This window comes from Periplaneta americana, chromosome 15, assembly GCF_040183065.1.
Source record: "Periplaneta americana isolate PAMFEO1 chromosome 15, P.americana_PAMFEO1_priV1, whole genome shotgun sequence".
In the NCBI taxonomy this organism is placed as follows: domain Eukaryota; kingdom Metazoa; phylum Arthropoda; class Insecta; order Blattodea; family Blattidae; genus Periplaneta; species Periplaneta americana.
Genome location: NC_091131.1, coordinates 170,414,813 through 170,440,307, shown reverse-complemented (window position 1 = coordinate 170,440,307; position 25,495 = coordinate 170,414,813). Strand labels below are relative to the sequence as shown.

Sequence of the window (25,495 nt, the reverse complement as noted above, 5' to 3'; positions counted from 1 at the left end):
GCAATTCAATGATACTTTTGTCATGTTGCTAATGCAGTATGTGAATGTACATAAGCCCACTGAAAATGACACTGTATTAATTCTCAAAATATTGTTGTTCATGTCCGAAAATGTGTTGCTGCGAAATTATATCTGTATAATCACATTACAAATTTAGTATGTTAAGTGTTGTGGAAATAAAAATCTCTTAATTTCTAAAATACCGGTAGGCCTATACGTTTCTCAGAATATTAGTCTTTATGTGGAAAAATGACTTATTACGAGTTTATATTGTATCTGTATTCTGTATATAAAATTACAATTAATATAATATTTTCTGAATTTATGAGATATAATTTCAAATTATATTTAAAAAATCTGGATATGATATAAGTGGGTGTACAGCTGTCAAAAGAAAAAGTGGCCGCTCTCCTGAAACAAAGTTCCCTTCGGGTATCTTCGCTACAATTCGGAGACACGCGAAGTTACATGTTGTTGGACCACGTTGCCTGATATCTACAGTTATAATTAAAGTATTCTGTGTGTTATTCGATAGCGTAATGGTAGCGTTCAGGCCTCTTATTCATGAGGTCCTGCGTTCGACTACAACCTCGTGCTTTTTATGTTCTTTTTTTGTTCTGTTTTTGAGAGAGACAAACTATACATGATGGCTCCTTTCTCTTTTACGATTATTTTAGTAATTAACATCAGGTTCATTAATATATTATGCCATGACTTTATCATTATGATATTGTGGCTGCAAATGGAAAGAAAAAAGATTTTATTCTCAATAAAATATTTTTCGTGGCATAGACAAAACAAATTTACTGGCGTCGGCCTTAAAACATTCAAACAATTAAGCGTTCAAAAAAAAAAAAAAAAAAAACAATTCAATATTTAGTCTATCTTCCTCTTATTTCGATCATCTTGCAGTCGAGTGGGCATGGAATCGACTAGTCTTTGCAAATGGCAACTGTTCTTAGACACGATATTCCAGGCATTCTGAACATACATACATAAGTGTTCTGTCCATGGGCAGGTCTTTCATTGCAAACCCAGCAATCTCCCATCTTTCCTATTTTGTGCCTTCCTCTTAGTCTCCGCATATGATCCACATATCCTAATGTCGTCTATTATTCTTTTCAACCAGAGACCCAACCAATTTCTTTTTCTCTTTCTAATCAGTTTCATCATCATTCTTTCTTCACTCACTTTTTCAAACACAATTTTATTTCTTATTCTGTCTGTCCACTTCACACGCACCATTCTTCTCCACATCCACATTTCAAATGCTTCAATTCGTTTCTCTTCATTTCGTCGTAATGTCCATGTTCCTTCCCCATACAATGCCACACTCCACACAACGCACTTCACTAGTCTCTTCCTTAGTTCTTTTTCCAGAGGTCCGCAGAAGATCCTTCTTCTTCTATTAAAAGCTTCCTTTGTTCATGTTTGCAGTTTTTCTTGGGTAGGATAGGCCTAAATGCGGTAACATCCCGTTGCTTTCCGCACACCACTATCTCTTTCGCATCTTATTAGATTCCAGGGGGCCCAAGCGTGGAGATGAGGAGAGTGGATTTGACTAATTGGGCCCTCCGGACTTCACCGAAAGTCACGGCAAGGGTTAAATATTAGTTCTATCAGGATGTTTGACCCGATCAGAGACCAGGAAATCCCAATTAGCCTTTGCCTCCCGCATCCTGGACTAGCTTCTACGAATCATCAGAAAATCTTAGAGTGTGATTGGGCCAATTTTTCCGAAAATGTTTCCACACTTTTGCCCTCATAGCTCAGCGGACGAACGTCGGAATTTAGATGTCAACATCTCAGGTTCAATTCCTCGTTACTCCTTTTCATTTTATTGTGGTTCAAGATAGTACAGTATAATGTAATAATACAAAAAGAAAAACTAATACCATTATTATGCAACTGGATTTTTCCAAACCTAATATTAAATTTATGTTATTTATATCGCTGAAGAACGATTACAATATATATAACTTGAATATTATTTATACAGTATCACTAAAGAACGATAACAGAATATAAATAATAAATATCGTTTTATTTAATTAATATAAGATATTATATAATACGTATTTAATTATCTAAATAAAATAACCTATTTTACAAAGAAAGATGCTTATTTGTGTTATAATAATTACTTACATAAAATACAGATTATTTATATTGCGAAAGAACAATAACAATATAAATAACTTGAATATTGTTTTATAATGCTAATGAAGGAAAACAGAATATAAATGATAACTTGAATATTATTTATATCGCTAAAGAACGGTAACAATATAAAAACGTGAATATTATTCATATCGGAATTTCACAGATTTATTACAGATGTATTTAAGAAATTGTAGAAGAATAGTAATTAGTAACTGTGTCCTATTTATTCTTCTTGGAGCCAAATTTGTAACTTTTAAAAGTGTGGTTACTATGTTGAAGTGTATGTGTTGCAACGGATGCTTGATTTGTTATGTATGTGAGTCAGTTAAGGGATGCTTGATGTCGTCGCAATGTCGTAATTATAGTTTGTGTTTGTGTGACTATTGTGTATTAATTTATGATGTATGGTATGGAAAGCTGCATATTTGTGTTAAAGAAGTGTTACGTATGTGTGTTGTTAATGTTTTTGTATGTTTCAAATTGATAATTGATATTTGTTTTGCAATCGCAATGCCTAATTTACGGATTGTTTATGTTTTGTTTACATCGCGTAAGCTAATTTAATGTTCTTTTCCATTTCTCTTTATGCTTATGTTTTTTGTGTATAAAACTATAGCCCTAACATACATATGTAAAATAGGGCTAACCCCCATTGGAGATACAATAATAATAATTATTATTCATATCGTTATAAAACGATAACAGAATACAAATGATGACTTGAATTTTATTCATATCTCTAAAGAACGATAACAAAATATAAATAACGTGATATCCATAAAGAACGATAACTGGATATAAATGATAATTTGAATATCATTTACATCGCTAAAGAACGATTAAAAAATAAAATGAAAACTTGAAGAAGGCCCGAACCCACAACCTTTGAATCATTAAACAAGCACTCTACCGCTGGTGTACGAGGCGCAGATATGGAACACTTTCACAGTTCCGGAACTGCTTGTACAAGCACATGCATCGTGTAACATCGCCGCGACCCGAAGTGGACTTTGAAAATATTCGCTGTTCACGAGTGCGGCCACTTTTTTTTTAAGACAACTGTACAGCAGTCAAGAGGTAAAAAATCTTCCAATATAAATTCAATGAGATATATATATATATATATATATATATATATATATATATATTGATTTTATGCTGAAACTGATCAGGAAGAGGAGAAGGAATTCTATTTTCGTTGGGTTTTACTTTGTTTATAGTTTGATTTTTCTATTACTTTATTTGTATTTCTGGAGGTGCGGAAGAGAAGGCCTAATGGCCTTAACTACACCAGAATAAATAAATAAATAAATGGATGAATGAATAAATAAAAAAAAAACAAAATAAATATATAAATTTAAAACAACAATTTAACGTCAGGCACATGATGAAATGTTTTCTTTTCGGTGCCTGATTTACAACTGTTTTAAATTGAGTTAACCCTGGCAGGCATTTGGCTAAGAAGTTTATTAATTCATGTAAGTGATATTAAGTAAAGATTCATCTTTATGGCTTAGTGAAGACAATTCGTTTTGGTTTCTATAGTTAGGTTTCCGAGATTTCTGAAAATTTAAAAACCAGTTTAATTAAAAATAGAAGCAGAAAGGAAAACCCGGGAAATGCCGGGTGCTTTTAGCTAGTTTAACATAAATCACAGTTAGGCAACGACAAAAATACACAATGAACAATCAACTGTATTATTTTCTGTGTAACAGCACATTTATTTTATTTTTCTGAAAAACACAAAGTGATATAAAAAGAAAATAACTATTGTTTTGGACAGACATATCATGTTTGCTCCAGCATTTGCATCAGCCAATAATTCTGAAATTAGTAATTTCATTACCAAATTTCCAGACGTCCTCTTCCTTAACCAACCTCTTGATAATGTTCGTGGCATCATAGGATCCTTCGAGACTAAAAGAAAGACAGAATTTGGTTTAACACAGAAATTATCAATGTTAAAAGGGGATCTGTGCATGTTTTATATAAGAAAGTAATTACACATAGCCCCATTTAACAATAACTGAATTACTTTTTATGGAATTATAGTGAACATTATGGTGACAACACTGGACTGGACAATTAATCTTGTAAATATCAGTAGAAAAGGGGGGGGGGGAATTAAAATTAGAATCAAAAATATATTACATTGTACACAGAGTGAAAATTAATACTGCATAAATAACATTGTACCGGTACCTAAAAATATGACATCAGGCTTTGAAACAGAAATGTGGAAAATAAGCCAAACTCTCAGTGCAATCTGTCTCAAGGATCTGGCAAGTTTTGAAGAAAAATACTACACTCACAGAATTCTTTGCTATTGAAGGTACAGAAATCTAACTATATCATATTTTGTGAATTAATGAATGAATAAATAAATAAATAAATAAATAAATAAATAAATAAATAAATAAATAAATAAATAAATAAATAATGGTACTGATACAAGAAATCTCATTATCAGAGACTTTCACTTTCCTCTGAATTAATGGTGGCCTCTGATGTGCCGTCCAGCTGCAAGTCATTGTGCAAAATGTTAACCCTCATGGCTTGGATGTCACAGAGGTTGGTGTATCTGAGAGACCAACGAAATAAGCCTCACTGGCTTCTTGGAACACCATGATAGCTAATCCCTGGAAGTGAAACTCTGCCATTAAGTCCTATGCAACAGAAAAAAACATAACTTGGAAATTATCAATGATGAGATCGTCTAGCATCCTTGTATTTGAATGTGTAGCAATCTATCTGTAGGCATATCATATTTTGTTAAAAAAATAGTGGGTTTTGATATGAGGTGTCTGATCATTAGAGATATTTTCACTTTTCCTAAATTAGCGGTGGGCTCTGTCGTGCACAATGGTAACCCTCATGGCTTGGATGTGGGGAGGTTGGTGTATTCGAAGACCACCCTCCTATGACACACCTTGGGCAATGATTATGTTGATAAATTGGTCTACACAACTCGCTTCATATGGCTGAATGACAAACAGTCAATTAACCACCATTAGACAAAGAAAAATTACTTATGGATTACTTACATTTAGAGAATTATCTTTTCAAGTGTCGTTTATTCCTGTTTGCATTGTCTGGCAGTGGTACTCCATTCTGTCTCAGCCATGTCTACAAAGTTCACATTTTAACATAAATAATGCAACTTAACATCACAGTTCATACTCGGATTCTATAGAAATTATATTTACCATTAAATGATCTCGTCTCCTTTCTACCCACTTCTGGAATGTCTTCATGGCACCATAGTAATCTTGGCCAGTCTTCAGATTGGATGCAAAAAGTTAAATCTGCGTCTATAAGAGAGGCAAGATATTTAGTTTCTAGAGAGAACACATAATAAAAGTTACTACACTATATAGGTATAGTATTGTAGTTACATACCAGGTTCCAGCTTGCACAATGACCAGTCTTCCACCCACAGCAGGTCGATGCATGCATGACTCCTTGAATCTTACCACCAACGATACTGGTTTGCTCCATGAATGTGTTGCAGAGTCTATGAAATATACATAGAATTAATAATGTTATAACATTCGTTCCCTTTATTATCTTGAAAGTCCACACCTGTGGAGTAACGGTCAGCGCGTCTGCCGCGAAACCAGGTGGTCCGGGTTCGAATCCCGGTCGGGACAAGTTACCTGGTTGAGGTTTTTTCCGGGGTTTTCCCTCAACCCAATACGAGCAAATGCTGGGTAACTTTCGGTGCTGGACCCCGGACTCATTTCACCGGCATTATCACCTTCATTTCATTCAGATGCTAAATAACCTAGATGTTGATACAGCGTCGTAAAATAACCCAATAAAAAAAAAATTATCTTAAAATATTGTAACAAAGCCTGCCATTCATAAAAATCCAGACTTCACCCAGAAAAACAATAGACTTTGGACATATTCTCTTAAAATTAATATTCTTACTTTCTCTGAGATTGCCCTCGTTTTTAATTTAAACCACATTTCCTTCAAAATTGTCCTTAATAACGAACGTGATCCTCCAAATGAGTATCTATCGTAGTTTCCTGTTACACGGCCCAGCACCAGCATGGCTGTTACTCTTTTTCCTGAACAGAAATGAAAATAGTACCAGTAGCAATAAATAAGAAGTAATTATAAATGTAAAGTCCACAGTCTTTTGACTTATAAAAATTAATAAAAAAAATGTCACTGCCATAATTTTCTTCATCTCAATTCAGTCTATCATATACAAATCTTGCAATGACTTCCTTGGAAAAATCATCTGATGCTGGTTACAGGTTGTGGATATTTCTTGTTTCTCCCTGGTGTAGACAGTGCATGCCTCTTTTCAGATTTGGTAATAATTATTTCTACTGCATTCTATGAATGCTGTAATAAAAGTATGGAGATTATATTTATTACTTACAAATGGCTTTTAAGGAACCCAGAGGTTCATTGCTGTCCTCACATAAGCCCGCCATTCTTCCCTATCCTGAGCAATATTAATCCAGTCCCTAGCATCATATTCCATCTCCTCAAAATATTATCCTCCCATCTAAATCTCGGCCTCTCCAAAGGTCTTCCGACTAACTCCATATGCAATTATGGACTCACTCATTCGTGCTACATACTCTGTCCACATCAAACGTCCGGATTTAATTATGTCAGGTGAAGAATATAATGCTTGCAGTTGTGCGTTGTGTAACTTTCTCCATTTTCTTGTAACTTCATCCCTCTTAGTCCCAAATATTTTCCTGAGAACCTTACACTCTAACACCCTTAACCTCTGTTCCCCTCTCAAAGTGAGAGTCCAATTTAATGCTTCTTATACATACATGCCTGTGGTGTAACTATATCTGGAACAAGTAAACATATAATATGCTCCTTTTTAATTATTCCTATAGCCTTAAAGATTATGGTAATAAGCTTACAGTGAAGTACTTGGGACAGTAATAAATATATTCTTCTGCATTACTGAATACGTATTTTTTTTACTTAATTTCAAACAAGAATATAAAAATTGGAGATTTATCCTTCGAAGAGGTGGAAAAATTCAACTATCTTGGAGCAACAGTAACAAATATAAATAACACTCGGGAGGAAATTAAACGCAGAATAAATATAGGAAATGCGCGTTATTATTCGGTTGAGAAGCTCTTATCATCCAGTCTGCTGTCAAAAAATCTGAAAGTTAGAATTTATAAAACAGTTATATTACCGGTTCTTCTGTATGGTTGTGAAACTTGGACTCTCACTCTGAGAGAGGAACATAGGTTAAGGGTGTTTGAGAATAAGGTGCTTAGGAAAATATTTGGGGCTAAGCGGGATGAAGTTACAGGAGAATGGAGAAAGTTACACAACACAGAACTGCACGCATTGTATTCTTCACCTGACATAATTAGGAACTTAAAATCCAGACGTTTGAGATGGGCAGGGCATGTAGCACGTATGGGCGAATCCAGAAATGCATATAGAGTGTTAGTTGGGAGACAGGAGGGAAAAAGATCTTTAGGGAGGCCGAGACGTAGATGGGAGGATAATATTAAAATGGATTTGAGGGAGGTGGGGTATGATGATAGAGACTGGATTAATCTTGCACAGGATAGGGACCGATGGCAGGCTTATGTGAGGGTGGCAATGAACCTTCGGGTTCCTTAAAAGCCATTTGTAAGTAAGTAATTTCTAACAAGAATATTTTTATACAAACCAAAGTTTGTCGGTGATGAGATTTTATTTTATTTGGGACTTGTATTTCTAAGTAAACTTAAAATTTTTCAAAATTCAGTTGCATGTTTATAATGAAGTTGCATTAGATTAGGTTGCAGAAAAGTCTTCATATGTTAAATTATGTGTAAATATTTTTTAACACACTATCATGGATGCACCCTTATGGAATAAGATCTGTACTGATCCTGTCAACTATTATCTATAAAAACAGGTAGGCCTACTTACAAGAGATTTGCAATTCTTGCCATTAGAACCGCTTTGGTTTGACAGATATCTTCCTATTCTGCTTCAGCCTTCAATTGTCTGTACATATGCCAGGTAATATTTTGGCGAATCCTCGGACCTCACCTCATCTCACTACATCTCGCCAAAATATTGTAAAAAATTGCACAAAATTATAAAAATTTGTAAAAAATTACTAAATTGTAAGACCATAAAAATTTATAAAAATTGTAATTGTAATATTGTAAAATTTTGACTTGTTTCACATATTAAAGCTTCATTGCTCATGTAAGATCTATGGGAATGAATGAATGAATGAATAACCACTGCTTATTGTAAGCTGCTCTGTAACGAAAGTAAGTTATTTTCTTTCTTGATGTAGGCCTATAAGTTCTTCAGACTCTTTCTTTCTGGACATGTTATAACCTTAAGATAAAATGGTTATTGCATCTTAAAATATGAATTACACATTAACCTAACTTCAACCTTGATTTAATTCACCTTCATTAGACTTAATATTTGTAGGGTTATGTAAAATTATATTACGTAATTCTCCAAAATAACTGCACCATAGGAGACACAATTTTCTTTTGTTCCATTGACTTCTGTGAGATGATAACTTAGTGATAAACACATGGTTTTAGTTTCCAGCTATAAATACTTTCAACATAAAAGTCATTTAATACCTGTATATTATTATGGATTGTTGGAAGTATTTATTAAAGCAAACTAAAACCACATGTTTATCACTGTATACATCTCTCATAAGCCAGTGAAACATGCCTTCTTTGATGTAGATTCTCTGGAGAATATCTTATATTATGATAAAAAAAATGTGATTATTATATCATATAATTTATTTTTTAATACTGTATGTATAGGGCCTAATGCTTAAAAATTCAAATAATGCTCTTACCTCACCAGAATCATCTGTAGGTCTAGGCCCTAATTATAAATTTCACTATTCTAGAATATAAGTATGCCTATGTAATATAATATCTTAATACATATTAAATTATAGTGAGTCATAATACAGCACAACATTCGAAATTCTCTACAGTTTCGATGGCTACAGATTTCCTGAAAATTTGAAACAATTTTAACAATACGGTATATAAAACTTTACCCTAAATACAAATATTTACATACGGAATACTTAATAAATTTTACAGGAGAAAAATTCGTCCAAAGGGCTAAACTCGGGAAGAGTACCCAAAACGCTCATTGCATTTCCGCGTTGAATTTCAGTACTGAAGTGTTGACGCAAATAAGTAGTGCAACAAAGATCACCAGTAATGGAGATCAAAATTTGGCCGATTTGAGATACCGAAACTTTAGTGTCATGACTCCAAGGACCGAAGGTCTCTACAGCAAAGGGGACAAAGATATAATTGTCTAAAAGATGAGCATATTTATTGACTTTGTTTTTCACGGCTAATTCAACAGCAGATGCTGCGCATCTGGAGGTATTCGGCAAGTGAGATGGAGCTGGAGCGTCAACATTCTAATAAAAGTTAATTTCATTGTAATACTGCAATGTAAAGCTCCAAAATTTCTACTTACCTAGAAACATACAATACCGGTAGTTCTGATAATAATTACACCACAGAGTTGCATTACGGTATGTGATGTGATGGAAATAGTAACTTCGCGTACAACTCGCAATTCGCGGAATATATTATAATCGCGATATAAAATACATACAATACAGTATTATGTTTGAACGAAATTTTTAATCGAGCAGCGGGCTAGATTGATTAATAATTCCAAGTGTACCAACGTAAGAGTCCCTATCACCATGGCATGGCGAGTCCTCAGGTTGCGGATAGAGGAGACGGCCTCCAGATATGGAGGGTAGCTGCGAATATATTGAATAAGCAGTCGTGGACAGCCGATAAGGGGTGGTCCTCCAGCTTGGGGGTTGGGCAAAGGGCTAACAACCCATCACCATAAAAAACAGCTTGTTATGAATCCCTACAATAAGCCTCGGAATAGGACTGATACACAACGCAGAACTGCACGCATTGTATTCTTCACCTGACATAATTAGAAACATTAAATCCAGACGTTTGAGATGGGCAGGGCATGTAGCACGTATGGGCGAATCCAGAAATGCATATAGAGTGTTAGTTGGGAGGCCTGAGGGAAAAAGACCTTTAGGGAGGCCGAGACGTAGATGGGAGGATAATATTAAAATGGATTTGAGGGAGGTGGGATATAATGATAGAGACTGGATTAATCTTGCACAGGATAGGGACCGATGGCAAGCTCATGTGAGGGCGGCAATGAACCTTCAGGTTCCTTAAAAGCCATTTGTAAGTAAGTAAGTAAGTACCAACGTAAGAACTATAAAATGACTATCATAATATCTAGAACATGTGGGTGTTGAAGAAAGTGTTGCCAGTAGTGAAGTGAACCTGGGGGCTGGAAAAGCACTAGATTTCAGCTGGTGATCACGTAACAGGGGAAAAATGTTGAAGGTGCATCTTAGTACCTCAAGATATGCTGTGCCGACTTTTTTTATATTTCTGTGGCCGGGAGAAAAAGGTCTTAAGTCAATTTTTTGTGAAAATGAGGTTTTTATATATTCTGGAAGCGGAAACAATTCTCTACAATTTGGTAAAACAGTTAAAGTCAATTAAGACTTCTGACTGGATTTATAGAGTGTTAACAAATGTCTTAAGTACTTTTTGAATCGAGCACACACAGAATAAAGGACTTAAGAATATTTAATACTTTATTCCTTCACAACATCACATTTGTTTACTTTCCATGCTTCCCTATTAAAATGGTCTAACTTGTATTTTAGCTACTTTATCACATAGATAGATAGACAGATAGATATTTTATTAACCATTGGAATACAATTATTCATGGCATCGTCAGTGTACATTAATCTAACAATGATACAATAATATTACAGTCATCTTAATCTATGGTAACATGTCACATGCTTATTTAATAGAATACTAGTTACTTAGAATATAATGTATTTAATCACTAAGCAAATAACGTACTACTAATTCAGTCAGTAATGCATAACACACTAGAATAGTTACTTGTAAATAAGATGTTGAATTTATTTTAAGAGATACATAATTAATTATTTTGTAATCACACACTAGCTCACAGCATACCTATTTTTAATAAAGTGTCTGTCTGTATTTTCAGACATAAAGTCATGGGTAGAGACTTTAAGAAGAAGACGAACTGTGGGGAAACTCCACCAGACGTAATGTTGTGAGCGGTGAAGCAAGTTAAATTGTTGAATAGGTCAATCAGACAGACTGTACTAGACTTCAATATAAATTACAAAACACTGGGAAGGTATTGCAAAAAAATTTCAGATGCTGAATTGCAGGACGACGTTGTTGTGCTCTTTCAACTAGTCGGATATATCCGAAACAGACAGGTGCTATCGGATGATCTGGAGAATGATCTGTGTAAATATCTTTTAGAGACTGCTGATATTTATTTCGGTTTAAATGCATCGGAAGTTGGTTCGTTGGCATATCAGATTGCAGTAGCCAATAATTTATCTGTCCCTAAAAACTGGAGGAAAATAAAACTGCTGGCCCAAATTGGTTCACTGCCTTTATGAAACGGCACAGGGAACTTTCACTGAGAACCCCGGAGCCGACAAGTGTAGCTAGGGCTACTGGTTTCAATAAAGTGCAGGTGAACAAATTCTTTGACAACCTAGACATAGTCATGAAACGCCATCATTTTGAAGCTCACGACATCTGGAATATGGATGAGACGGGAATTACAACATCCCAAATTCCAGACAGGATTGTTGCAAGAAGGTTGGAAGCAAGTTGGGGCTATTGTGTCCCATGACAGAGGAACCCTGGTCACCTTAGCAGGAGTCATCTCTGCAACAGGAAATTCAATACCCCCATTTTTTATTTTTCCTAGAGTAAACTTTCGCGATTTCTTCTTGAATGGAGGACCAATTGGGAGCAAAGGCACCGCGAATTCATCAGGCTGGATGCATGAGGATGACTTCCTGCAATTCTTGAAGCATTTTACGACTAATGTAAATGTTCTAAGCAAAAGCCTTCTTTGCTGTTGCTAGATAACCACAGCTTATATTTGAGCATAGCTGGTCTTGATTTTGCCAAAGAAAATGGAGTGGTTATGTTATCATTTCCAACCCATTATTCACATAAATTGCAGCCCTTAGACAGGACAGTTTTCGGTCCTCTCAAGAAAGCGGTTAACAGAGCGTGTGATTCTTGGATGGTCAGTAATCCTGGAAAAAGCATGACAATATACGATATTCCAGGAATACTGACCACTGCATATCCTCAGGCTATGACGATCCAAAATATACAATCAGGGTGTCGAACAACAGGCATATGGCCATTCAATAGGGATATTTTCAGTGACACTGACTTTGCACCAAGTTTGGTAACAGATCGCGAATATCCAATTGATGAGCCAATGACAGGAAACTCAGAAAAAGAAAATGAACCTACAGCTCCAGGTAAAGCAATCTCACCTCAAGTCGATATTGATGCTCTTGCAAGACTTTCTGAAGTTCTTACTGATTCTTTTCCAGTTGATGTCACAAAGACGTTAAATAATACCACTGGGAAAAGTGATACAAAAGTGGTTTCGTCAAAAGATTTAAGACCATTCCCTAAAGCAGGCCCTAAACCTGACAAACGGCGTGTCATACGGAAGGTGAAACAGCGATATTAACTGACACTCCCATGAAAAAAAAATTGGAGGAAAGGAAAAAGGTTAGTCAAAGGAAGAAAAATAAATTAGCTAACAACAAGAGAACTTTGTTCACAAAGAAGAGCCAAGTCAAGAAAGTCAGAGTGGAACTACATTCAGAAAGTGAAGAAGATGAATGCTTTTGTCTTGTTTGTCTTGAACCATATTCAAAGAGTCGTTCTAAGGAGGTGTGGATACAATGTCAGGACTGCAAAGGTTGGGTCATGAAGCCTGTACCCCGGACTTCGTGGTATATATGTGTGCCACAATTGTGACTCAGATTAGTATGTTTCGGATAATATAATAATTCTGTGCGTGTTGTGCAGTTTGAAATAACAGACTGAAAATTAATACCATTTTTTTCATTTTCACTTAGTAATAATCCTGTATAATTATGAAGAAGATGTCATTTTTGTGCTGCAATTACGTTTTTGTTAATTTATAATTCAAATTTTTCAAATTTCAGTGAAATTTCGTTAAATGTAGTTTATTTGATCAATATTCATATATTTATAAGTTAAATGTTTCATTATTATAACATTATTGTTCTCTGTATTAAAATTTATTGACACTAAGTCATGCAATTCTTCCATATAATTCTTAAATAGTTGAGTATAAAACTTCCAACATCTTATTTCAGGTTTTATTTTCAATGTGACAACCAACCCCAGTGAATGTGACAACCAACCCTGAGCTGGGGTTGGTTGTCTCATTTCGCACTTAACAAATAAAATAAAATATTAATACTTTCTGTTTCATCTCGTGTTTTGATAATTTTATTTTAAGGTGCCAAAGGATAGAATTAACTGTTCTGTAAAAATGATTAATATATATCCTATTAGAATATTTTTAAATAATATTTTTGTAAAATGTGTGACAACCAAGGCCGGTCTCCCACACACTAAATAAAGCTTAGCAATGATAAGCAATAAAGTTATAATATAATATTTCACTGAGCTCCATGCACTGAAATAGAAAACCCGAACAAACATTACGGCCTGGTCTAGATCGAAAAAGCATTGACTGTGCCGTACTTCGCATTTTTGTGAAAAGTTCGTTATCGTTTGTAATAACTGTAAATGGCTATTCCCACCCCACTCTACCCTTGAGGCTGGCCCATGGATGGGACGAGTGAAACCTGACCAGGCCAGACGAATTGTGCCTCAGCTACAACGTTTTAAGCATAAACTCAAAGCCCGCGAAAGGACATGAAATGCATTATGCCAGACCCGGCACAAATGATTCTGGCCTCAGGAACATATTTTACTGCAAAACAGGTCTATATACATCACAAGCCAGACCCGGCACGAGCGATCCCGGCCTCAGGAACAAATTTTACTGCAAAACAGTTCTATATACATCAACGTTTTCAAATGCTTCTACAGCGATATATGCTTCATTCAAATAACTAATACATTATATAAAAACACAAAATTTGATTTCAGTTAAGCCAAGTGACTGAGGCACGGCCTCACTTGCCTCAGTCAATCAGCCGCCACTGAGTGTAAGCACATTTGAGATTGATATCCTTCCAAGATTTGCGTCTTCCTCTGATTTTGTGCTGTATGTCAATACTATGTTCATGCTCATCAAAATGATTGTATTTTATGAAAATCTTCTTTCCTAATTCTGCAACAATTCTAACTTGCTTAACTTTCAACCAGACTACTTTTTCTTTTTCTTCTGTCAAATTCCAGTTGCCCTTTTCGTCAGTGATTAAAGACTTCAAGTTTTTAAAATCACTTTGTGCCATTTCCGTTACGTCATATGGGTTTCCACTTGTTTTAGCCATTTTCACTAGCATTATCCATTGTTCAGGTGTAAATATTGTTCGTCCCTTTTTCTTTCGTTCAATAAAAGCATGTATTGAATCTGCTTCATTTTGTGTGTGTCCTTTTTCCAGAAATTTATGTGTAATTTTAACATTGAACTTCTCGCTTATAAATAAATAAAGAGCAAAAATATATCTGTTTCTGTTCTGTCCTGAACAGTTATCTGAGAAAAATATGAATTCCTTTATATTTTCATTTTCTTTCTTCTTTCTTTCTATCCACTTCAGTAGGCAACTACCAATTTCATTGCAGCCCCTTTTTGCAACGGACTCATGCCACATGAAACAGTACCCTTTATTTTCTCCCAAATCATAGATTGTAAAATTGTAGGTAGAGTATTTTCTTAAGTAATAGAAGTAATCGGAATAAGGGGTTTGAAGAACTTTTTGCAAATCAAAAACTGCCGCACATACGCTTTTGTCATTCTGAGCTTTCAATTTATCACGTTCTTTCATTTCACGTATAACATCTTTCTTTTTTTATATGTCCAACATGAGAATCTTCTAAACTGAGCTTCACATCTGTACTTGCAATACTGTAAGTATTACACTCTTCACATTGGTCTTTCTTTGGTAAAAAGAAGGCTATGTTGAATTCCTTACATTTTTGCTATGGATAAATCACCATCCAAAAATTTTCGTGTAGAATCTTTTCTGATATAGTGGGAGTCTACAGCTGGAAAAGAACAAATATGTTGTCGTATGGAATCCTTCACACTCTCCGACACAGCATTTCCACGGTTTCTGTGTTTTCCTCGTTTATCTGGGGAAACTATTCCTGTTCCTTTATCAAGTTCCTGCATAGCTGTCATCACCCACATGTCATTTATGCCGAGGGAATGCAGGAACATCGTTTTGCAGACCTGCACACTATTTTCTTCATTGCCAACAGGTAAAGTAGTGTAAATAAAAGTGAACTGTCTTCTAGAGACTTTAGGCGAAGCAGTTGTTGTTCTTTTCCTTTCAATTCTTCTTACGTTGTTTGTAATGTAATCCCATTTTCTAATGTGTTCTGAAAGACTCCAAAATCTACTGAAAACTTTTCCTCTGCCTTCATGAGTGACCTTGTTTTTGCAACCATATCTACATGTTAAGGCGCAACCTGGTCCCATTTGTCTTGCTTGTATTATTTTTCCTGTAGATGAACTGTATTCTGATCCTTCATTCCTTTTCCTTTTTTTAATATTGATCGTCCAATTACTTTCATTTTTTTTTTTTCCACTTTCTACCAGGACTAGTTTTCTTTCCTGCATGTTTATTTTTATTTTGCTTAGAAATTTCAGCATTCACAGAGTCTTCAAACGATGTCTGTTCTGCGCTTGTGTCAACTTCACTCACATCCTGTACGGGCATATTATAAGTAGAATTGTGAAATACAATGTGTTGTACACGTAGTTTACTGTCATCATCAGAAGCATCTTGCTCTTGTACCATTTCCATTTGTTGGAGATCAACCTGGGATCCAAAATAAAATATTGTATTCCATTATTGTATATAATTCTTTTCTTAAGAAATTAGTAACATCGAAAAAGCGAATCATGAATATGTCAGTAGAAGTAATATTGAAATAGATAGACATATATAGTTAAGGCTTGTCTATTAGTAGGATTCTTTGCATTATAATTATAACATACCGCAATATTGTCTCTTGGGATGCTTTGGTTAGTGATTTTTGGCAAAATAATTTCCTTAATTGGACTTTCATATGTGGTAGTACGACGATCTTCTACATCAACAACATCTGATTGTACGTGATTTGTGTACGGTATATTTTTTCTCTTTTTTTTAATTTTTTAGGTCCAACCTGTAATAGAAAGGATATGAGTTACAACATTATCTCTTCCTCATAAGCTACATGGTTTCTAAATATGAAATATAATATAAAATCAAGTTGTTTTTTCTGAATTATAAGTCAACATAATATGTTAAATTTTATAACTGAAGTATGTAGGTTATAGGGATAGTTAAATTAAATTACCATAGTGTCGCTATTTGTATCAGATGAGCTTTTGTCGGTTTATTTTGAGAGAGTAAACGTTGGATCTCACAATGAATCATCTGAATCAAAATCTTCGCCCTCACTTAGATCCAAGTCTCGCCAAATGTTTAGTAATTCTCTGGAAATTTCAGCCGCTGGAGAGGATGTTAAAGACTCATTTTTTTCATCTAAAAAAATTTAAAATATATAACACATTTCTAAAAGTTTATTTAATTAAAATTTAAAACTATTACTGAACTAACTGAGCTTCAACGTAAATGTCAAGACTGAGGTGCAAGCTTGGAATTAGAAACAACTACTATAGAATACAGGTAGGTAGGTGTATATTAACTGTGCCGTAATATTACAAAAATACCGGGGCCACACGAACCATATACTGAAATATAGAATATTTTCACATAAATTAATCCCCCTGTATTATTGGTGCAAGAGAAATGTCTCAATTTTTATTTATGAATGGAGCTATTTATGAAATTTAATGGAAACCTCAGTTTTGTGAATGATTTTTTTCCACGAATTTCTGCTCATTCAAAGACATTTCATACCTATAACAATTTTAACTCTCTTGAATCAATTAGAAGAAATTCGTGAAAAGAATCACTCGCGAAAACGGGTGTTCCTAGTCATATCATAATATGAGTCCCAACTATTTGCGACCTTCAATTCTTTACCCATTACCAGGGAAAGGATTTATATGTAAATACATATTTACTTATAAAGCTAATATAATTTATATTTTGCATTATCTTTATGTTTCACAATGTGTAGGGTTGAAAAATCCTACTTTTATTTTCCATATTTTTCCATATTTTAGAGTTTAGTACATATTTTCGTTAATTTCCATATATTTTCCATATTTCATATAAAACAGTCCATATTATATTAGGTTTAACAATAAAACAAAACAAAATTCCATTAACTTTTAAAAATACATTTCAACAATAGAGATTTAAACACATGTTCAGTAATCCCTTTAACATCAGAGTTATTTGAAAATTAGCAGTCCTATCAACAATGGGAAAGTAAGTTACAAAACTGTATTAATTTAATTTAAAATTTTTAACAGACTTCAGTTGTGCAGCTCAACAGTTAAATGCCAGTCAGAGTACACATAGGTTCAGTTTTGTAAATCATACTATAAAGACGGTAAATATGCCAAAAGTACGTCATTCAGTCAATTTAAAATCAAAACTAACAAGTTACATTTCAGAATTTAAAGAAGATGGTTTAGCAACTGACAATAAAATATTATTTTGTAATTTGTGTCAGTGTGCAGTATCATCTACACAAAAGTTCCTGGTGCAACAACACATTACAACTAGTAAACATCAGGCCAACAAACAACTAAATTCCAAGCAGAGACAATTGTTTTTAACACAACCAACAACATCGAATGTAAGATCTGAGTTTAACATCGACCTGTGCCGTTCTCTCATCTCTGCTGATATTCCTCTCTACAAACTAAAGAATAAGGTCTTCAGGGAATTCCTTGAAAAATATACTCAACATACAATCCCGGATGAGTCAACACTTAGGAAGACGTATGCTCCATCCATCTACGATGAGACAATACAGAAGATAAGAGATGAAATTAAAGATAGTTCAATTTGGGTTTCCATTGATGAGACTCCCGACAAAGAAGGTAGACTTGTTGGTAATGTAGTTATCGGTTTGTTAAGTGAACAATATTCTGAACGAATTCTTTTACATTGTGATGTTCTAGAAAAGTGCAATAACAAAACTATAGTTAAACTGTTCAACGAAGCTATGGGTATCCTGTGGCCAAAGGGTATTATGTACGATAATGTGTTATTCTTTATTAGCGATGCTGCCCCTTATATGGTCAAAGCTGGACAAGCATTATCTGTTGTATATCCTAAATTGACTCATTTTACTTGTGTGGCGCATGCATTTCATCGTGTGGCAGAAGTGGTCAGAGACAATTTCCCTAAAGTAGATTTGTTGATTTCATCAGTGAAAAAAGTATTTCTCAAAGCTCCCAGTAGAGTTAACGTGTTGAAAGAAATGTACCCTGAAATTCCATTGCCACCAAAGCCAATTTTAACTAGATGGGGTACATGGCTAGAAGCAGTTGAATATTATGCCGAACATATAGACTCTATTAACAATGTTCTCCTTGCATTGGACTCTGAAGATGCAGTCTCAATTGATACTGCGAAAACAGTTACCTGTGACATAAGTGTGATGAATGACTTAGCTCACATTCAGCATACATTTTCATGCATCATAAAAACGCTCAAAAGTCTCCAAAATAGGCACCTTTCACTATCTGAAAGTTTTGAAATTATAAATAGTACTGTGGAACAACTGAATCGTGGTAGAGGTAAAGTTGCAGATGCAGTAAGAGCTAAGGTGGACACTGTACTTTCAAAAAACCCTGGATATGAAGAACTACAAAAGGTTGTTGCTGTGATGAGTGGTGAATCAACAGTGAAGATTAACTTGGACTTATCCCCAGCAGACATTGTGAAATTGAATTATGTACCAGTTACTTCTTGTGACGTCGAACGCTCTTTTAGTCAGTATAAATCTATCCTCAGAGACAATAGAAGAAGATTCACTTTTCAGCACTTGAAAGAAATGTTTGTAACCTATTGTTATGGTAACAGACAATAAAAATTGTGTTTTGTTGAAACTACATTGGAAGATAAGGTACGTCCATTATATTTTTTGTTTAGTTTGATTAAAATGTACCAATATTTAACGTACATAGTCATTTTTTTATAATTTTAAGTCCATATTTAATTCCATATTTTGGTAAAAATCCATATTTAATTCCATATTTTGGTAAAAATAACTACATATATATTTACATATTTCATATATTTTTAGTCCATATAAATCCGTTCCCTGCCCATTACTATGCTGGCTTAAGTTAAATCATATTTTACAATGCAACTTGAAAGCTAAGGGTACGGCCACACGAGCTACATTTGTAGCAAGTTTTCTGCGACAAATGTAGCTGGAATTATAGGCAGCATTGAGTTAAATGGAAGCGGCCACACGGAGCAGTAAATGTAGCAATTTTGGCGCATCCCAAGGTCGTGTCGCAACTCGAATGGGTCCGGGTCCATTTTTTCTGCGACATTTACTGCTGTTGGGTGGCCACACGTAGCGACATGGGTGGCTACACGTGCAGCTACATTTGTAGCAACTTTCTGCGACAAATGTAGCTGGAATTATAGACCGCATTGAGTTAAATGGAAGCGGCCACACGGAGCAGTAAGTGTAGCAAGTTTGGCGCATTCTGACATGTTAGGTCTATTCGTGACCAATAATTTTCCAGCTTAAACGAATTAATATTGTTGTTAGTTACTGGGAATTTCTTATTATGATATCCATATTTCTTAAACTTTAAATTTATATTAATATTTATTTCCGCTTTACTAATTCCCAGAGGAGACTCAGTGAGTCAAAAGACTTTTATCTACTAACTGACAATAAATAAAGAATAAATATCATGCAAAAGAAAAGAAAAAAATTGTAATAAAAGTACAAACAACCGTGTAAAATGAATGTTTATGCTTTAATTTTTTTAGGAATGAGATAGAAAGCGAAAATCAAATGTCATGTAAAGGACACATATTAAGACTTTAAAAAGAGTGAAATAACAAATCAAAGTTATTCATTTTACAGTAGAGAATTACAATAATTTAGCGCAATGTAAATTTACAAAAGCATATGGATACACGCGTAAGCTAATTTTAAATACTATTTTCTTAATCTTACTCCTGTTTTTTGTTACTTCACCAGAAGGAAAAGTAAATATCGCCACTAAGTTCCTTTCTAGTAATTGAATTTGCAGCCGGGCATACAACACCTTGGCATTTTATTCACGCCTAATGTATTTAAAAATAAAACAAGTGACATTGATGAGTGCAGTGAAATTTGTCTCTCGAGTTAGCTATAAGATATCGCAATTTGTACCACCCCGCTTATCTTTTAGCGTTAAATTTTCTTTTGTTGGTAAAAAAATTTATGAGACATGAAATTGTAACATATCCTAAGATTCACCTTTCAGTTTCCCCCTCCCCCGAAATTTAATAATAATCTGAGAAACGTGATCTATCATGTTTAAGAGAACGTAAACTCTGTTTTCTATTGGATTAGATGTAGGCCTACAATGGGAGAAAGGCATTCTCAAATTTGAAGGAAAACCCGTTTTTTTAATGGTTGAAATTCTCAGTATGTATATGAAATCATAACAGAATTAACTTGTGTTTATGAGGGAGTGAAGTAGAGAGGGAGATTGACTTTTAGATGGGAAATTATTATCATGACAGATTTATAACAATACGATGCCAATATATATAACATATTTTGTTACTAACAATAGACTACAGTGCCAATAAATATTTCTTCGCTTATGTATAGTCCAGTTGAGTTGCCCTATTTTTTAACTCTCTTCAAAATATCTTTCTTTAAAAAGTACATACTTTTTCTTCTTTCAATTTCGACCTAAGAATTCTTCAATAATAAAATGTATACAAAAGCGTTCTAGCAAACCCTTCACAGCAATTTTGTTTGGTAAAAAAACGTACAATTCTTTTGCAGGACTGACCTCACAAATCAGTATTGTTTATAAAGACATTTCCTCTTTGAGTTGTATTTTGGGATATAAGGGTCAAGTTTAAATTGCCGCAACGTCCAATAAGCATTCTGCGAAACCAAGAAAAAGAGAACTTTTATGATAGCTGTGTTTACTTATACTCTTTTCAAAATACCGTTCTTCGAGAATACACATTTTTTTCTTTCATTTTCGACCAAAGGTTTCCTTCAATAATAAAATCTATACAAGAGCGTTCCAGTAAACCCTTCACAGCGACTTCATTTGGTAAAAAAGAAAAAACACAATTCTTTTACAAGACAGATATCTCAAATATGTTACAAACAGATTGCCTCTTTGAGTTGTGTTTTGGGTCATGTTTAAAACTCCTTTTTACTTGGAAATGTTTCAGAAATTCATGTATTGAAAAGAGAAGAGCATGTCTAATCTGTCGTACAATCCCAATGACCCTTCTACAGAACCACGAGAAATTAGGTCTTCATACAGCCTTTCAACAAACCCTTCACCCACACTGTACTTCCGATTGTTACTGACGAACAATATTGCCTGTTGTAAAATCTACACAGGAATAAAAGTTAACTTTATGGGACTGCTATAAATTTTCTTCTCATGCGCATTGTAATTGTGTGTGACTGTAATAATGTACACTAACAACACACAAAAAGCGAGTTTGGCTTCATAATCCATCTCGGAAGAAAGCTTCCACTACACTACGGTTGAGTGCTGCAAAACGCAAAAGAACTTGCTACAAATGTCGCTACGTGTGGCATGTCATGTGGCCACACGTAGCGACATTTAACGCAGAAACTGGCAGTAATTGTAGCGCCCGTGTGGCCACCCATTTTGCGACAATTACGGCAGCTTCATTTGTAGCAGAAAACTTGCTACAAATGTAGCTCGTGTGGCCGTACCCTAAGACATGATACAGTGTCTTGAGTATAGCCACAGTCTAAGACATACAGTCACGAAACTTCAACACTTTTTCTGCCAACATTCGCGACACTAGCGCCCAAGCGGCAGGCAAGGCACTGGCCATAGTCTCGTTCAGCCAGCACGTGCTTTGAAGGGATGCGAGATGTTATAATAACGTTTTAATCATACATCGGACTAAAGGCAATGTGTGCAATGACGAAAATTGCAGTAACAACAAGTTTAAATCTCCGAATTTGTCGTTCTTCAGATTCCCTAAAGACCATGAGAAAATCATAACTCAGGAATAACCAATAATCCACGTTGTAGGTAGCCTACGTATTGTGTTCTATAAAACATTATTATTACTTATCAGTTACCTATTTGTATGTCAGGAAGGAGAGTTTAAATAAAAACAAAGTAAATACCTGTTACAGTATATTATTTTTTTGTAGAAATCATATGTGTAAATGTGTAACCATTCCGATTTTGGATAATGTATCTACAGTTTTTAATGCAAGTAATTCCATACTTTTTGTATTCGTGTTTTTTTCTATATATTTTTCAAAAGTTGAACGTTATATTGCATTCAAGTAGGGATCATGGCGTTAATTTTTCAAGAATTCATGGAGTATTGTAAACCTTTTGCAAAATATTCACTTCTTGAATAAATCCAGACTGTGTCGATAGATTTCTGATGTGTTGGTGTAGATTCATGTGGCAGACGTATTAAGTTCTCAAGAGCCTTTTTAAATTTAATATAAAAAGCAATCTTTTCTGTAATAATTTGCATGACTGTTATTGATGTTGATTTTACATTCCCAGTGATTATTTGAGCTGTTCAGAGCAGAAGTGGTGTAAGTCAAAATTAGGTAATGAGATTTAAAGTAAATATTCTGTAAAATACAGCGCAAAGTAGGAATTAATATATCCTTCGTGCTATTCGTGCTATTCACTGACTACTAATAGTTTAAATAAATTCAATATTAACTGCTACTTTGCGCTGTATTTTAAAGAATGTTTACTTTAACCCTCATTACCCATTTTGACTTACACCACTTCTGCTCTGAAAATAAAATTAGGCCTACATTTTCTGAGTTAATTGAAGTCACAATTTTCTCAACAAAATTGTATGTTCATTTATTTGTTTTCACCTACGTCATATTAACAGTAAGGGCATGTAAATTACGTATTATATAGGTAGGATAAGTTAAAATTAGGCATTATGTGTGAAAACTGGAAATGTAATGTAAAATGCGGTAAACTTGCCATAAACATTTAAACCATAATATCAGCACTATTTGTGACTCAAAATAATAAAGAAAATACCGGTTCTTAAGAAATGAAAAATAATAAACTTCATAAATCAATGTCTGTCATATTAAGGTTTAAATCTTCCCCTTTTTTATTTTCAAGTTTACCTCAGCGGCCGAGTTTACCCCAATTTGCGGTATGGAAAATAGTTAATATCTCAGGAAATAGGGAGAGGCGTTCACCACGCAATGTAACCTACAATTTTGAACCTACTAATTTTGACTCTTCTCACAGGAAATATAGAGTTCTAATGATTCATAAATATATTCAGGAATGAATTTAATTAACCATCCACGTACGAACAATTATAGTATTTCAAACCATGATACGTAAACAGTTCCATGATTCAGTTGTAAGGAGCAGAAAGAATTACGTTTATTCTCAGCTTCTGAAACTTGTAGATTAACTGCGTGTGAAATTCTTCTAGGATTCTAAATTAAAATTAATAAGAATCATATACACTTACTGTATAGCATAAAAATATAAAACAAATTACGCAAAACCCGTTTTCTGATATGTTATCATATGTCGTGTGCACACTTTTAACTTGCCTGCCGCTAGAGGGCTACTGTCGCGCCAGCTGTCAAATGTTGGCATATTTTATACGTATGAGTTGCGTGACTGTATGTCTTAGACTGTGGTATAGCCATGAATATGATTATGAAGATTTAAAGGTTTGTATGTTGGTAAGCCTGTAATAATGCTTGACGGGAAAATAGCGGCACCCCACTTGAGAACCGTAAGCAACGTTCAGAACGCACAAGTACATAACCTCACTAACTTACACTGGCCACATGATAGTTATTATGGATATTCCATTCTTAAGCTAAAGTTTTCAAGAACACATTATATAATAAGTTACAATAAAATATAGCGAAATGAAACTCACCAGGAAAATTTTCATCTGCATCTTTATACATCTCCTTCGCAAGAAGTAACATCCGCTTACTTCGCTCCATTGCAGTTTCTTCCCTCGTTATTTCTCGTTTAAACAAGGCTGACAACTTAGAATAAAATAACACAACTACATGTTGTTGTAGAATGCAGATACAATGCTTTAAAACTGTATATACTGCTTTAACTGTTCATTCATTTCCTACAATGAAGACTATGGTATGAGACTTACAATAGCTTTAACGGAACATTATTGCGAAAATACACACTTGGAAAATTCGTAAGTGACATACAATATTATTCTACGTATAAAATATATAATTGTTGGTTACAGTATTTTAATATTGCGCGATTACTGCCCAACAATCCAACCGATTTTAATCATAATTTTACCACAGATAGTCTGTTATAAGAAGTTCAAGTCTACGCTTAAAACCCAAATTCTTCAAAATGTCAGTTACAATGTTATTCGATGGTACCGTCGGTTTGATTGTAGTATATTTGAAGTTCTGTTTTTATAGTGATTGTTGGTACACCAGTTGCCTTATAAATCATCAACCTCTATATTGGAAACAATGGAAAACTTAAATGTTTTAATTTGGTAGTTGTTGCGAGTGTTGAAATTCCAGTACCAGTCTCCTTGGAAGATGGATAACACATAAGTTGGATTTTTATTTTATGAATAGTTGGTTTTGAAAGCTCGATTTTAATTAATTATTTTAACATGTTGGCAGATGTGTATCCTTTCAGTTCTATTATAGTTTTTCATAATAATTTGAATGATATGGACTGGAGGACTACGTAAACTTTGATGTTTGATATATCAAACGCTGGCCGTTTATGTGAACTTTTATCCATCCTACAGGAAAGATACAGAACAATTGATAAAATAGCTAAATGAGGTGTTAGATGCAGATGAACCTGAAACATGTGCAAGTATACATGCTGCTGACGAAATAGAGGTGGTACTTAACCCTCCTGCTGATGGCGTCGACAGTGATCGGGATGATGGTGGCAGCGACGACGATGGAAAAACTAGGCAGAGGAATTTTACGTCAAGAAGGTGAGATGAGGATAGTTAGACAGAGGGACCATTTCAAACAGAGAGAGGATATAAATTTTGAATCAAACGTGAATGAACCTAGGGTTGAGA

At 34.4% G+C, this 25,495-nt stretch overlaps 1 long non-coding RNA gene across 6 annotated transcripts in view; it reads right to left on the bottom strand.

Annotated features, from left to right (window-relative positions):
* Nucleotides 1-24,424, bottom strand: part of LOC138715530 (uncharacterized) — a 63,478-nt gene extending 39,054 nt beyond the window's left edge. For 3 of the 6 annotated variants that reach the window (XR_011336384.1, XR_011336382.1, XR_011336387.1), the window contains exons 1-7: nucleotides 24,338-24,424; nucleotides 16,617-16,804; nucleotides 16,273-16,442; nucleotides 5,563-5,677; nucleotides 5,370-5,474; nucleotides 5,208-5,289; nucleotides 4,010-4,080 (exon numbers count right to left, since the gene is read on the bottom strand). This is a non-coding gene — a long non-coding RNA (uncharacterized lncRNA). Of the gene's footprint in view, nucleotides 1-4,009; nucleotides 4,081-5,207; nucleotides 5,290-5,369; nucleotides 5,475-5,562; nucleotides 5,678-8,085; nucleotides 8,188-16,272; nucleotides 16,443-16,616; nucleotides 16,805-24,337 lie in introns of those variants that run through there. The other 3 variants (XR_011336383.1, XR_011336385.1, XR_011336386.1) reach the window with 3 other exon arrangements.
* Between the last annotated feature and the right edge of the window lie 1,071 nt (nucleotides 24,425-25,495).